The following is a 16,049-nucleotide window of genomic DNA, read 5'->3' as shown; positions in this document are numbered from 1 at the left end:
TCATTTCCTTTCCCTTTAATATTTAGGGGTAAACATGTCTTTTCCATTTAAAAAACTAAATTTTTGGAGTCCTTTTGACCCCAAAGCAGGACTGGCTTCTTCTCCTTCTGACCCCAAAGTACAACTGGCTTCTTGTTTTCCAGATTCCCACTCAAATGTTATCACCTCACAGAGATATTTTTGGGCCACCCTAGATAAAACAGCACCTCCTCCCCCACCCCCACCCCTGCCAAAATCACTCTTCAAATACTTGCCACATTGCGACCTGAGCTTTATTATTTTTTTCACTCATTGATCATCTGTCTTTCCCTGCCTAGAATGTGAGCACCATGAAGGCAGAGAACTTGGCTGACATTTTCATTGCAGCAGCCTCAGTTCCCAGAGCTGTGCCTGGCAACATGGCAGCCGTCTAGAGGTTTCCAGGGCCAAGACAACGAAGTCGATAGGCATTCCCTGGGGACAAATACCTCTCTCTCTCTCTCTCTCTCTCTCTCTCTCTGTGTGTGTGTGTGTGTGTGTGTGTGTGTGTGTGTGTGTTTGGATGAAGGGATACAAGTCGGTGAGTATCTCTTCCCTTACCTCGTTGTACATCTCAGTGAGGTAGGGACTCAGGGCAGACTCTCACAGCAGCTCTCTGGCCATATTCCCTGAGGGAAACCAGGAGAAATGGCCTCTCCAGGGCCATGCAGATGCAGGGGAGGGGGAAGCACCTCCTTTGTGGTGACCCTGGGCATTTGGAACTGTACCCCTGACTCACAACATCAAGGAGGGGCTGGGATGTATCTGTGGTTTCTCCCTTGAAGAGCTCTGCCCTGCTGCCCTAAGCTGGGAGCCCAGGCCCAGGCCTGCCTCTTATTGGTGCCTTTTTTATTCCTTGGGCTGTACCTGCTCCGGTCTTCACTGTTGCCTTCCCGTCACCAGTGTCTGGTGGGCCCTGTCCTACCTGCGTTCTCTCTTGGTATCGAATTCTCACACTTGTGGATGGAGTGGTGTAGCTTCCTGAGTCTTCCCTCCCTATGCTTCCCCCCTTGGGTTTTCCGGGATCAGCCCCCAGCCCTCAGCCACTGCAGGGCCCTGCTGGCCCTCCCACCCTACCAGTCTGACCCTCCTCCAAAAAATGTGAGAGGGATTCCAGAGAAGAGCTCCCAGAGCCTCCCACCCAAGGACTCAGCGTCAGACAAGCCTATCTGACCTCAGGCTTGGATGGGTGGGGAGGGCAGAAGGCAGTGAGGGTTTGCCCAGGCTGTGACTTTGGATCCAGTTTGGAAAGGACCCCTGCTGGCTCAACCTCAGCCCTAGGCACCAGGGTCCGAAGTCATGGCCTCATCCTCAGAGCTAGCAGTACTCCTGGTTCTAGAGCTTCCAGTTCTGTCAGGGTCCCAGAATGTTTGAGTGGGAAAGGATTTCAGAGTTCAGACATTTGTCAATGGGCTCCACAGTGCCTGGGAGCTGATTTGTATGCACATGTGTGTGCGCATTTGCGTGTCATGGACTGACCGCTGGGGCATGAAGCCCACCCCTATTTTGACCATAGAATCCCCAACTTCTTCTGATGCTACCACAGAGAACAGAGGTGCCATGTGAGTTACAATTCAAACAAGAGGATTCATTGTTGAAAAAAAAAAAAAGATTTGAAAATCAGGAAACCTAAACAAACATTTTACTTATGGAGAAACTGAGGCCCATAGGTTGTAAATGGCTTCTCAAGGTCACAGTGGTGTCAGTAGCAAAGCTGGTATTGTACCAGGCTGCCTGGATCACAGACTGATGTTTTTGCCAAGACAGGCCGAAATGTTCCTCTCAGGAGGTGGCAGGTGGAGGCGGAGTGCCAGGAAGGCACCATCCAAAGAAGTGGGTTAAGGTCACAGCCTCACAGTTCCCAGGGGGGCCCCTGAGAACAGTTGCATTGGAAAGGTCACTTGAATATGAACTAGAGGCTTGAGGTTTTGGAGTGGAAAGGGGCAGGGTAAGGAAGAACAGAGTAGGGTTGGCGGGGACAGGGATTCATCCTCTGGGTTCCTCACACCCCCACTGGGAGCAGCTTCCCTACCCCAAGCACCTGATTTCAAAGTCTCCCCTCCACTGATAGGAGGAGCAGAGAGAGCTCCTGATTGGCATGGAGGGGGCTGGCTGGCCCTGAGGTAATGATTGCTGGGGTGGGAAGGCTGTGAAGCAGGGGCCTAAACTTTCTGTCTCAGGGGACGCCCCTGGCTGTCGGTGGCAGAAATGGCACAGTAGGGGGCTCCGTGGCACTCACTGTGTCTCCCCCAGTGCCCAGCTGGGCATCCAGGAAATGCTACTGAATAAATGGAGTGTGTCCCTCCTCCCCCAGCACCCCCACAATCACCAGCCTCCTCCCTCTCCCTCCCCCTGTCCTTTAGTGCCTACAAGGACTGAGTTATTCTTAGTAGGGTTCATTCATCAAAGCGTGACAAATGGTGTCCTGGGAGGAATGCCTGGGTGCCATGGGGAGCCAGAGGGTGGGGTGCGGTGGGGTGCAAACGGCCCACTTGAGGGGAGAGGCGATTGCCTTCAGAGAGCTCCAGATTGAGGGGGAGACACAGCCCTGTCCTCATGAAGATCTCAGTCTGATCCAGAAGACACAAAGAGCCTATTCTCGGGGAGACACCGTCCCTGTCCTTTGGGGGAGGCCCCAGTCTGAAGGGGGGAGACAGCCCTGTCCTCAGGGAGCCCCAGTCTGAGGGGAGACTCAGCTCCATCCTCAGGGAGACCCAGTCTGAGGGGAAAGGGGGCCCCAGTCTGAGGGGAGACACTGCCCCGTCCTCAGGGAACCATCAGTCTGAATCAGAGACACAGCCCTTACTGCAGAGCACTCCCTGTGATGGAGAATAATCCTCTCATATTCCCCCCTTGCCCAGCCCCTTAGTGAAATCCCAGTCTGGAGGGAGAGATCCAATTTCCTCTTCTCAAGCATGCTCTAGTCTCATGGCAGAAAAATAGCTGCCATCCCTGTTGGAGAAAATACAGTCCACCCAAGTCGGACTGAAACTCAGAATGACAAAAGGTAGTGTGGAGGGGTATCCGGGAGCATGTGCAGCCACCATGGCTACTGCATGTAGGGAAGCTGACGATGACAGAGTGGGCTCCCAGAGACACTTGACTGCGTATGCTTACCAAGAAACGTGCAGACCACAAAGGAGCAGCAATCATGGGGACTGAGGTCTTGGCCCTGAGGAAAGGGTGAAGGCACGGGCCCAGTGGGCTGATCTAAATCAGAGGTCCAGCTTCACTGGGAGGGCAGTTGGAGAACTCACACTGTCTGCAGGCTCTCACATTCAGTCTAAAACCCAGGTACTCATTGCAAGCCAAACAAAACCTCACTGAAGATGAAACGTGGCCTAGGGCCATGAGTTTGCAACCTCCTGGACCCCAGGAAAGAATTCCTGATAGAGGAGAGCTCTGAGCCTGGTTGTGGGAAACGAGCTGATGGCCACGCTGCCCCTTTAATTCTGGCCTACAGGCCTGGCTTCTATCTTCAGGGCCTCTCACACCCTACCTGACATGGGAGGCCAGAGCCGCCCCACTCCTCACTAGCTCCCCTATGATCAACAAGCCACAGTCGGCCAGCGGGCGGGGGCTCCGTGTCTGTGGTGGGGATGTCACTTCTCTTGGCAGGAAGGTAATTTCCCTGTCAGGGGAGGGAGCCCATTGTGCTGCTCATTAGGCCACTGTTAAACGAGCGGATCTGGGAGTTCCGGTTGGACGGACTTTCCTTCCCTTCTCGGTGCCTTCAGTGCCAAGTGCGGGTACTGCTGCCCTGCCTGCCTTTGCCACTCCTCCCACTGAAGGATAACGTTCCAACAGAAGTCAGTGTTTCTGTCAACGAAATAGGTCTCTGGCCCCTCCCCACTCTCCCAGTCTCCTCCAGCGGAGAACTTCGAGGGCTGTAAGTTTAGGGGAGTGAAGGCGCCGGCTTCGGTCTCCCCAAGTTCTGTCCCTCAGTAAGGCCTCGTAGCTCTCTTGGGGCAGTCCCGGAGGGCTGCAGCCAGTGCTCCTGGGGGCCGCGAGGTGGGTGGGGAGTGGCGAAGGGCGGGTTCCAGGACCAGGGAGGGGCGGCCTAATTAGGGTGCGTTGGCCCAGTGCCGCGGAGCGCCGCGGAAGACAGCGGCGGTGGGTAATTAGAGCGCATTAGCCGTGCCTCTGCCATCCTGTCATTTCTCCTCGCGCTCGGGGTGTGTGGTAGGAAGCGAAGCGATGCCGGCTCGGCTGAGTCAGACTCTCGGAAGCCCAGGAGGGGACGCAGGGGGCGGCAGAGGCCGTGAAGAAGGGACTCCCGCCGGGGAAGGCGCAGAAGCCGTCCCCTAGGAGTCACCTGTCCCGGGCTCCTCGGCGCGCGCGCCCCGTCGGCGGCGGGAAGGGGGCGGGACCTGCATCTCCTCCCGCCGCCGCCGCGCGCTCAGTCGTCCCGCGTGTCCTCCGCGACTCCAGTCCGGCGTCTGCACCCAGCCACGTGTCCTGTCGCTGGTGCGCAGGTGGACTGGAAAAGAGGGAGGCAAACGCAGTGGACGGGCAGAGACCTCCCAGATCCCACGTGCCCCAAACACTCAGAGACGGCTGCAAGCCTAGGGCAGCCGTAGGAAAAAACGTCAGCCGCATCTCCAGGGAGTGGGGTGGAGTGGGGCCGCCTGCTCTAGCCGAGCCCTGACATCGATTCTGCGGGGGGCGGGGAGGGGAGTTTATTTATTAGCCAGATTAGCCAGCATTAATGGGGGAGCGGCGGCGGCGGGGACATAGTTGGCATAGCTGGCATAGCGGCGGGGCCTCCCGCGGCGCGGGGCTCCGCGGCTTCAAAGGGGCTTAAAGAGGCCCTTGGTGGCACTGCCACGGCCCTGCGGGGGAGGGCGTGGGCGCGGGCGGCGGGGGAGAAGGTGGCCATTGTGCACCGAGGGATTAGGGCTCTGGCTTGGAAGGAATTTTAAACTGCCGCGAGCCGGAGCCCCAGGACTCTCCTCCTGCCCCACCCCTGCCCTCCCGAGCACGCGGAGGTGTTACCTGCTTTCCCATGTCTGGGGTGGAGGGGGTGTCCTCTCTCCTCCCTCAAACTGGAGGCACCTAGGGTTACCAGATTTGGCAAATAGTGTAAGTCTGTTCCAAATATTGCATGGGACAGACTTATGCTAAAATATTATTCGTTGTTTATGTAATATTCAATTTAATTGGATATCCTGTATTTTTTTTCCTGGCAGCCCTAGAGGCACTGACATGTCTAATCCCTGTCTGGAAACAGATTGGTGGTTCCCGAAAACCCAGTGGGTCTCCCCCCGAGAGATCCCTAAGGGCAGATGTCATGTCTCACCCTGGGAGTTTCCTGAAGCCAGATGCTGAGTTTCATGCTAAAGAAGGGAGCTCTGAGAGCACTGTATGTCCCCCCCATCAGACTGGGAGCTTCCTGAGGACAGGGGCTAAATTTCACCCATGAGAGTAACACTTCAAGGTCAGTGTCTGTGACCTGTGACACTGGGGTTTCCTGAGGCTTGGTCTGTCTGCTTCCCAGAAGGCAAGCCTGTGTCTCCTCCCTCACCCCACACTCCCACACCCCCAACCACCCCAGGCTGCTGGAGGCTCCTCCTCCATTAGCCTTGCTTCCTGCCCATAGGGGGTGCTAGGGGCCCAGCGGACTGACCTGCAGATGGATGGGACTTGTTTCTTGAGACTCAGGGCTTCAGTCCTCTGGGGTTGATGCACTTGGGAATATTGCAGGTGGGGTCCCCATCCTGTGAGGCTCCTGACCTGGTCATGGCCCTTGCTCAGGCAGTTGAGGGCCAGGTCTGCCGGGGCCGTAGGCAGTGGCCAGCATGTAGGAGAAGCTCTGAGTGCTGGGTACTGTTTCTTCCAGGAAGGGACAGTGTGACCCTTGGTGCAGAACATCCTGCCCACCTCCTAAGTGTTGAAGCTAAGCCCCAGACCTCCATCAGCCTCACCAGATCCCACTGTCTAGCCTTTGCTTGAGCTGTTCTTTCTGCCAGAAACACTCTCTCTTCCTGCTTTTGAGGACAGCTGAAGTCTCACCACTTCTTCTGGATGCTCTGACCATCAGCAAGGTGGGCTGCTTGTGCCTGGGGGTCTTCTGGTGAAAAGAATCCTCCATCTGCTCCCTCCCTCCTCAACAACTTTGGCCACAGGGGCCAAAGAGGGGGCTAAGGTGGGGGAGGGGAGAGACCGGAAGGTGGGGGGAGCACAGGCAGAAGGGGAGCAACAATAGGAACCTCTTTCCCCCCACCCCATCCCCCTGAAGCACCTTCCCAGATCCCTTCATCCCCTTATGGCCTCTGAACTCTTTCCCCTTGAAGCTGAGGGAAGCTCTGGAGAAGTTCTTTCCCACGGTCACAGCCTCAACAAACCCCTGCCCCCTTCTTTACAGCCACCTCAGTCTCACCCTCGGCAGAATGCAGGCCCACTCCGTTGCTGAAGGGCCTCCTCCTTGGGCCAGGGCGCCTGCTTCTGCCAGTGGCATCATCACCCCACTCCTCAGCCGCCAGTCATCAGGTTGGCAATTAGCTACTTCCTCTCAGCTGCATGAGGCCACCAAACGTCACAGCCCCTCCCCTGGCCTGGCACGGCGGGAGTGCTGGGGGTGCCCCTTACCCTTTGTAGTCAGTGCCAAGTCCTGGCTCCTTCCCTACAACCTACTGAGTGCTAGGATAATGAGCCTCCCATCTAGGGAGCAGAAAGCCTTGCTGCCTTCTCCCCCCTTCAGACCTCCTCCACCATGTCACCCTATCCCATTGGGTGAGGACACTCCCACTGCCTGGGTGGGGTGATGCCTGCTCAAGGGCACTAGCAGTCTGGGCAGGGCTTGAGACTCAGGTGCCTCTGTCCCCAGTCAGTGGCGGTTTGCACCAGGCCCTTACCTGGAGGCCAGGAGTCTGAACTGAAGACACTGGCAGTTATTTGGGAAGGGAAGAGAAATGGGGAGTCATTCTGCAGACCCCCAAACTTGCAGCGGGCAGGCCCTTCATTTGCCTGTGTCTAGACACACACACAGATACAACCTACGCAATGTATGTTCCTCTGCACTGTACCCACATGTGCCCCTGGTTGGCAAGTAAGCCCACTTGCCAAGACACCCCTCATGCCCAGACACCCTTCCTCCAGGTGTGTGCGTGCAAATCCACTGACATACAGTACTCAAAAAGGCAGTGAGCTTGCTGGCACACCAAAAACAAAACCAGGACCCCACAGAGGAATCCAGAAGCATGGGAGGGGAGGAGAGACCACCCGCAACACTGACTACCGACAGACCAGGGAATCTTCCTGGGGAAGGATGTGAGGAAGACTGCACTTAAGGGTATGTGTGGGGTGCACAGGTGGGCCTCGGTGGGAGCAGCTGTGGTTTGAGTCTGGGGTGGGGGCGAAGGATATGGATTTCTGGAGAGAATTGAAAATTTTCAGCACATGTAAACAAAGGGGTGTAATCTTAGGCAGATCACTTAACTCCTTGAGGCCTCAGTGACTGCATCTGTAAAATGGGAATAATGAGAACACCATTTAAACTTGGTTGTGAAGTTTATTTTATTTTAATTAATTAATTTATTTCTAGAGACATGATCTCACTTTGTCACCACAGCTGGAGTGCAGTGGTGCAATCATGGCTCACTGCAGCCTTGACCTCCTGGGCTCAAGTGATCCTCTTGCCTTAGCCTCCGAAGTAGCCAGGACTACAGATGGCACAATAGGTAACTGAATGATGACTTTTATCCTTGGGAATGGAGGAGTCAGACAGTGCCTCTCTGTCCAGGCAAATGGGATGCAAGGGTCAGGAGCTTGGGTGGAGGGGCTTCTAGGAATATTCCTGGGAACAGGCACTGCTGTCAGGAGCTACTGCCTGGGCCTGCCAGCCTGTACCCTAGCTCAAAAAACATATTTGTCCTTGTTTCTCAAGAGTCTGTATCCACCAGCTACTCTTCCAGATTCATGAGGCAAGGGCTGCCTGCTCACCTGGCTGGCCCGAAGCACCTCTTCAACCCGCTGCCACCATCTTGCCTTGCCACCCTTCTCAGCTCCCAGCTCATCCAGCAGGGTCTCCAAGTCATAGAAACAGAAGCACGTACACACACACGTACTCATATACACATGCCTACAGCCACATAAGCACACCCAGAAGCACCATCGCAGACATGTTCTCACAAGCACGTGCACATAACACACTCACTGCCCCTCACACTTATACACATGAATACACATACACTTATGCACTCCTAACCCCCAGTACCTGGGGATGTAACCTTAGTTGGAAATAAGGTATTTGTAGATGTAATCAAATTAAGATGAGATTGCACTGGATTAGACTGGGCCCTAAATCCAATGACTGGTGTCCTTATAAGGAGAAGAAGATTTGGAAACAGAGACATGGAGACACAGAGAAGGTCATGTGAGGATGGAGTCAGACACTGGAGTGAGGCAGCTATGATCCGAGTAATACCAAGGTGCGGGCAGCCACCAGAAACAAGGAGGGAGACATGGAGCCATCTCCATCAGAGCCTCTGGAAGAAAGACTCTGTCAACACCTTGAGTTCAGAGTTTTTGCATCCTTCACTGAGAGAGAATACATTTCCGTCGTTTTAAACCACTGAGTCACCAAGTCTGTGGTTATGTGTTGTGGCAGCCCCAGGCAACAAATCCAATCTCTCTCTCTCTCTCTCTCTCTCTCTCTCTCTCTCTCTCTCTCACAGACACACACACACACACACACACACACACACACACACACACACACACACACACACGCAGCTGGCTCCAGGCTCAGTGATGTGGCGGAGTTCCCCTTGGGAGCTGCTTTTTCTGTCTTCCTTCCTTTGTGGTTGGTCCAGTGGATCCACAAAAGCCCGTGGCCCAGAGCAGGAGCTCAGTCATTTTTAATTCCTCTTTCCTGGAGTTCTTAACCATGTGTTGCCCACAAAACCTGCTCTCAGGATTTGGGTTGCCATGTTTAGGAGCACCAGAAAACATACGGGAATGCTGTGGCTGCTTTCATCATATTAATGAAAAACTGTAAACCACTTAAATGTCCCAGAATAGGTAAACAACTTGAGGCATATCCACTCAACGGAATACTACTCAGCAATACAAAAGGAAGACCTAGTGTTACTTGAGCAACATGGAGGAACCTCACAGACATGATGCGGCACAGCACAAAGCAGCCACAAAAGAGTGCATATGCTGTGATTCCATTTATATGAGGTTCAAGAACAGGCAAACCAGATCTATGGGGATAGAAATCAGAAGAGCAGCTACCTCCGGGAGATGGAATTGACTGGGAGGGGTTAGAGGGAGGCTCTCAGGGCACTGAAAATATTATGTGCTTGCACCTGGTGGTGGTTGTATAGGCAATACATAAAATTCACCAAGTTGCACCCTTATGATTTATACAATTTGATGCACAAATCTGACATCTCAATAAAAAGCAAATTTTACAAAGTACCCAAGAAGTGAACGACCAGACTGTTTTCTGGGGACATTTGTAGCTAGAGTCTGGACCCTCTAGGTCCATAGAAAGGCTTGGTCCTTGGGACAGCCGTACGTGGTATCATCGTTCAGTGCATGTGGGAGGGAATTCCATTCTTCAGTTGTGACTGGGCCGGAGACGCATTCCCACACATACACCTCTTGGCAGCCTCCCATCCTCATTCACAGTTGTAGGTTTGAGTGGGTATGCCCCCAGGTCCCCTGAAGCCAGTCTCTGAAGCTGTCAAGGGTCCCCCGGGTAGACAGATAAGTGGCGGGGGCAGGTAGCTAGTGAGAGGGACCTTCCTCCCTCTTTCACCGTAGCTCTGGAGTGAACTGGCCTGGGGTGGGTGGCTGCAGGGCTTGCCTTGACCCCTGCTACACTAGTGTCCTCAGGCTTGGGGTCTCTTGTATGGCTGACTTTCCATGATATTTGTTGACTATAAACGTCCAGCCTAGGGCTGCCTGAGAAGCCCAGGGGTGTCAAGACAGCCAGACCATCAAGACATTAGTCTTTGGGATGGGAATGGGAGGTGCACAAGATCCCACTGCAAATGGCTTCTCCAAAGAGACTAAATGCGATGATTCCTTCCACAAGAAAACCCCAAATGAAAAAGAATAGCTACAATTTTCTTGGGTTTTGTAATCTGACTGGCACACACAAACATCTTTGAAGTGTGTAGCAGTGCTGCCATTACACAGACAAGAAAACTGAGGCACTGAGATATTGATAAAACCCCCAGAGCCACACAGGAAATTAAACAGAGGACAAGGGGCATGATAGTTCCTTCAGACTGGGGCTCCCTGAGAATGAGTTGTGTCTCCCCTAAGACGGCCTCCCTGAGGACGGGGCTGTGTCTCCCTCAGACTGGGGCTCCCTGAGGACGGGGCTGTGTCTCCCTCAGACTGGAGCTCCTTGCCAACGGGGCTGTGTCTCCCTCAGACTGGGGCTCCCTGAGGACAAGGCTGTGTCTCCCTCAGACTGGAGCTCCTTGACGACGGGACTGTGTCTCCCTCAGACTGGGGCTCCCTGAGGACAGGGCTGCGTCTCCCTCAGACTGTGGCATCCTGCGGCTGCCTCTCCCTCAGACCGGGTCCTCTTGAGGATGGGGCTGTGTCTTTCCTCAGTCTGCGCCCCATCTAGGAGAGGCTTACAGGAGGATGTGGCCTTGACTCTGCCTTCCTTTGCATCCACCCTGGCCTCCTGAAGTGTCTGGGAGCGGCTGCTGATCTGGCCACCCTTGCTCTTTCTCGCCCTGGCTAGGGCTCTACATACAGGAATACTATAGTGTGAGGCCGTGGTTCTGAGGGTCGAGAGGGGAGTGGGGGGAGTATGGCTGCTGTGCTGAGATCAGTGGGGTGTCCCCACAGCTTCCCTCCCTTCCTGAAGAGGCCCACTGGGGATTGGGTTGGGACCACCCAGCTGAGCCACGCCAGAGCCACACTGAGTAGAGGTCTGGCTGGACCCTGCTTTTCCCAGCAGGATCAGTGGGAGAGGGGCTCCACTTGAGGGTCTGTGGAGGGGATACTGCAGGGTGGCCTCCTGTGATGTCTAGGAGTAGGCGCTCCTCACTCTGCCCAGGCCTCGCCAGCAAGAGCTGGTCATGTGATGGGGGCCAGGTGGCAGGTGTAACAGGAGACGGCATCCTGCTCAGCCTGCCCTGTGACTATATTAAGTTCTGTGCCCTGGCGTTCCCCTACCCCTGCCCTCAGGACTTTTCCTCCTCCCTCAAGGGATCCTACACTGCAGATAAAGAAGCCATCCCTCCTTCCCAGCCCCACTGTCAGAGGAAAGGGCCAGGGGCCTAATGAGGTCAGAGCCCACAAGTGAGGGAGCAAATGCAGTACATTTAGGCTTTGGGGGCTGATGAGCTGCAGAGGGAAGTGCCTAGGAAGGCCTTGGCAACCCTCAGACTCAGTCCTCCCCCCCCAGCCGCCCACACATCACCTAGGTGCTCTCAAGGGCACATGAAGAATACACTCACCAGCAGCTGACACACAAGCTTACACTCTTAATTTTTGTTTTTTAGAAACAGAGTCTCACTCTGTCACCAGGCTGGAGTGTAGCGGCATGATCTTAGTTCACTGTGGGCTTGACCTGCTGGACTCAAGTGATCCTCTGGTCTCAGCCTGCTGAGCAGCTAAGAACGCAGTCATGTGTCATCATGCCTGGCTAATTTAACAAATTCTTTTTTAGTAGGGAAGGGGGTCTTACTATGTTGCCCAGGCTAGTCTTGAACTTTTGAACTCAAGAGATCCTCCTGCCTTAGCCTACCAAAGTGCTGGGATTACAGGTGTGAGCTACCACACCTGGCCTAGGTTTACATTCTTACAGGCCAATCCATATATACCCATACACCCAGGAGCCCGCAGGAGTCAATTATTACCCTGATAACCTTGTTCAGGAGCTCATGTGTACACACCTCACACATGCAGACATTCCTGCATGCTTGCACACCCATGTGCTCACAGGCATGCCACCCACTCCTGCTAGCATTCTTCTAAGCCCCCGAGTCTATGGTGGAAGCACGTAGTCTGGGATCTGCAAGGCATTTGCATCCCATTATCTAAGGGCTCAATCCCTGTCTCCCTCAATGGAACTTACCACCTCAGAAACCCCAGGAAGCCCTCCCTTTTCCCCACAGTGAGGGCAGGGGACAGAGGCAGGGTTTATTAATAAACTTGTTCCTGACTGCAAAGGCCTATGCAGAAGCCCCAGTCTCAAGCCAATCAGAGCAGAACTTTCCAGGAATGTTACCCAGAGCAAGTCTTCCTGTGACTCCAAGATTATTTCTCACCCCTGACTTCATCCCCTTGGTGTGTGTGGCTCCTGCCAGGCTCTACTGGCTCTGCCCGGCAGGCTTGCTGTCACCTGGCAGCTGACATCTACCTTGGCCACTGCCCAGAGAAGGTCATGGAGCACATGGGTGGTGGGGCCAGGATTAGAACTGCATTTGCTGTCACTCAGTCTTGCTCCACCCTACTCCTCCAAACCAAACCGAGCACAGCTGAGCCTGCTGTGTTGGGAGCGCAGAATGACCTCTGCCTCGATATCCACCCATGGCATCAGGACACTGCCCTCCTTCTGCCTGGGGAGGAAGCTGAGAGCCACTGGCCCTGAAGGCAGATAGCCTGAGCCAATCAGGTTTTTGTTACTTGCTGGCCTTGTGACCTTGCACAAGCAGGATTTGACTTGCTTGTGGTTCAGTGTCATTGTCTGTAAAATGAGGATACTACCCGAACGTAGCTGTGAGGATTTAGAATGTGTGAGGCTGGTGTTAACTGCAAAGGACTACACAGAATAGTAAAGTAAAATGTGTCTATGTTCTTGCCTTTACTGCTAATTCCATTCCCATCTTTGTCACCACCACCATCTAACGCCTCCACCGTCACGCCATCATCACTACTGCCTCCAGCACTGACATAACTACCATTGCCACCAGCACCATCATGCTACTCCCTCCTTTGTCGCTACTTCCATCACATCCACCGTGTTGCTAACATCATTCAACACTTATTCAACACCTACCATGTTCAGGTCATGTGAGGGACTCTTTGGGGATAGTCCTGCCCCAGGGCCCCACACTTTTGGAAATGGTTTATATCTCTCACATCCTTCAAGCCTTTGCCACACATCCCATCTCCACCAGGAACCCTTCCCTAATCCACCCTGCACTACTCCCGTTACTCCCGGACACTGGCTCAGCTTCGCCTGTCCCGTCACTGGTTGCTGCGTGTGTGTGTGCCTTTGTGCACATCCATGCTATCTAAACTACTCTGCAAAGTCAGTCATCACCCAGATCTCCTACATGTAGCATAGAGGCTCTGGGTTCCCATCCTGGCTCTGAAGCATGACCTTGGACAAGTCACCATCTCTTTGTGCCTCAGTCTTCTCAACTGTAAATGGGACTAAATAATTGTAGAGTTGTAGTGAGGATTTCCTGAGATACCGTATTTGCTGTATAGCAATTAGAACAGAAGCTTGCCTTCAGCAAGTACTTAATAAACATTAGTTTTTGTTTTTTATTTATTATTATTAGTCCTTCCCACTTCCCCTCCCCAACCCCACCAATGTGTTGCACAGGAGTTTGCTCTACCAATGAGAAAGAATTCAGAAGAATGAATGCCCTCTGACTTTCCAATATAAATATCTTAGGGAAGGGTAGAGCTTTTGGAGAACTGTCTTGTCCCCCTGCCTGCTCATCTGAGCCCTCTGGGTAAGAGGTGGGCTGTGGGTGGAAAGGACCATGCAGGGAAGTCAGAGCCAGGTAGAGCTGAGTTTGAATGGCAACTTCACCAGCTGAGTAACTGTGGGCAAGTCACTTAACCACTTTGAGCCTCAGTTTCTCATCTGTAAAGTGGATCCCTGTGTAAGGTTGCTAGGAGGCAGTCATCTCTGCTGGCTTCTCACTGATTTTGAGTGCAAGCACCACAGATAGCTATGATAGGACTCAGGACCAGCATACCCTCTGGGCCTCAACCTTCCCATGCACACAACGGACAACCCCAGCAGAACTTGCTTTTCAGATCCAGTGGGGAAGATGCTGAGAGATGAGAAGTGCTCAGAAAATTAAAATGCCCTGGAAAAGTTCCAGAGACAGCATGAATAATGATTAACCCAAGCCAGACCCAACTTGGCCTGACCTCAGAAAATCCATGAAAGCCTGAGCTGGGTTTTTGGGGCAGGGCTGAGGGCCAAGGGGAAGGACGGTCAGGGGACCCCCCAACCACAGGCTCAGGGAGGCCACTGTGTACTCAGACTCCCACGGGTTTCACGGCATCTTCATTGGAACAGAGAGGGCAGCTGGGATGCGGTGGGAGGGAGTGGCCTATGAGGCCTACAGGCTTTCCTGGGGTTCTTAGTACATTGACATCCATACAGCTGCAGCCACCCAGGGATTTCCCTGACCCTCCTCCTGTGGTGTCGCCCTGTCCATGAACCCCTAGGGAATAAACAGGGGTAAACAGGGGCAGCAGCCAGCCGACTGCTGTGTACTCCCAGCCCACACAATGTAAACTCTCAGGATGTATTTATGTTGTCTGGACCTGGCCAGGGTCCTCTGCCCAGCTTAGAGGAGTCACGTGTGCAAGGCATCTGGATTTCTCTGTGTGGTGGGTTGGGGAGGGCAGGAAAGGCAGGGGAGTTCGTGGGGGACAGGGACTAGAGATAGCTGGAGCTGGTGGCCAACGGAAGAAGGCAAAAGCTGCAGGAATGGCAAAGGGGAAGAAAGGAGTGAGTGCCCCCATGCAGTACTCAGGCTACGCCCTGTTCCTAGAATTGCAAGTCCTTTAGGAGGAGTTGGACAGGTTGTGGGCAGCTTTCAGTGGCCCTGGAGACTGTATTCGCATTTCCACGCTGCCCTGATTAGGAAGCAAGGCTCATCTCTACTCCCCTACCTCCTCCAGCCTGGGCAGGACTATCACCCTGGCCCTGCCCACCCCAACTGGGAGGGACAGGAGGGACATAACCGTGTGACGAGCATGCTGCTGGGATCTGAACACGTCTCAGGAATGACACCCAGGGAAGGCTATTTTAATCTGGAAAGTCGCCTGCTCCTCCTGCCCACCCAAAATAACTTAGCTCCTGCAGGAACCTGCAACATTGTGGCTGCCATCAGCCTAATGAGTGCTCCAGCCTGGCAGCCCCCATCCCCTCACTGTGGCCAACCCCTTCCTCAGACTGGGCCTCTCCACTCAGGTTTGGAGCTCTCTGATGCCAGATCTGTGTCTTCTCCCTCAGACTGAAGGCTGCCTCAGGGCAGAGGCTGTTGTCTCCCATGGATTAGGAGCTCCTGGGGTGTAAAGTTTGCATCTCCCCACTCAGGTGCCTGGAGGCAGCTTCCTTGGGGAATGTGGGGATGGGGCAGGTGCCAGGTGGTTTCACCCACTTCCAGGCTGTGCTACAGAGGATGCCCTTGTGGAGAAACTGGATCTCTCTCCCTCTGTGGCCACAAATGCGTCTGGCTGATGGGCTCATGTGAGGCCTAGGCTGAGCCTGGCAGTGCCAGGCTCCCCTGCTGCTGACCACATGGCCCCCGATGAGAGGGTTCACATGTCCCAGCACCAGCCAGCCACCTGCTGCCTCCTGCCTCCCAAAATAAGAAAGGGCTGGCCTTCTCCCGTTACCAGCACATGCCCCACTGCCCTTGTCCTCGGGACGGGGCTTTCACTCCTCTCTGCTCTACTCCTTTGTGCGGGGTGTTGAGTGGGAAGCCCCCAGCTCTGCCTGTTCTCAAAGCTGGTGACTTGACATGGCCAAACTGAGTTGCTGTGTTCCTAGGCTAAATGCAAAATGAGGAGGGGGCCCACTAACTTCAGCGTTCCTTCTAAGGAACCAGGGTCCACTGGTCCTGTAAAGGGGGGCCCTGTGCCCCAAATCCTTTCTGTTTCCCAACACCTAACACAACCCATAGGATGGAGTAAGGATTGAGGGTATAGCTGTTGACCCAAGTAATTAGCTACTGCTTCCTGAGGACTGAGAGTCTGAGAAGACACTCCTCGTAACACACACACACACACACACACACACACACACACACACACACCCCTTCGTCTCCATTCATTTCATAAATAATGACCCTTTT

The 16,049-nt window shown here is 54.1% G+C and overlaps 1 non-coding gene across 1 annotated transcript; it reads right to left on the bottom strand.

Annotated features, from left to right (window-relative positions):
- Positions 1–262: 262 nt before the first annotated feature.
- Positions 263–5,759, bottom strand: LOC101033007 (uncharacterized protein LINC03040). The gene is made up of 4 exons (XR_005578883.2): positions 5,752–5,759; positions 5,645–5,667; positions 5,014–5,073; positions 263–4,498 (listed from the first exon to the last, which is right to left on the bottom strand). It is a non-coding gene; the product is annotated as an uncharacterized protein LINC03040 (transcript).
- Positions 5,760–16,049: the final 10,290 nt, after the last annotated feature.

The sequence above is a fragment of the Saimiri boliviensis genome, chromosome 4 (genome assembly GCF_048565385.1).
Source record: "Saimiri boliviensis isolate mSaiBol1 chromosome 4, mSaiBol1.pri, whole genome shotgun sequence".
Lineage (NCBI taxonomy): Eukaryota > Metazoa > Chordata > Mammalia > Primates > Cebidae > Saimiri > Saimiri boliviensis.
The sequence above is the reverse complement of the archived record's forward strand: the minus strand, read 5'-3'. Positions and strand labels throughout refer to the sequence as shown.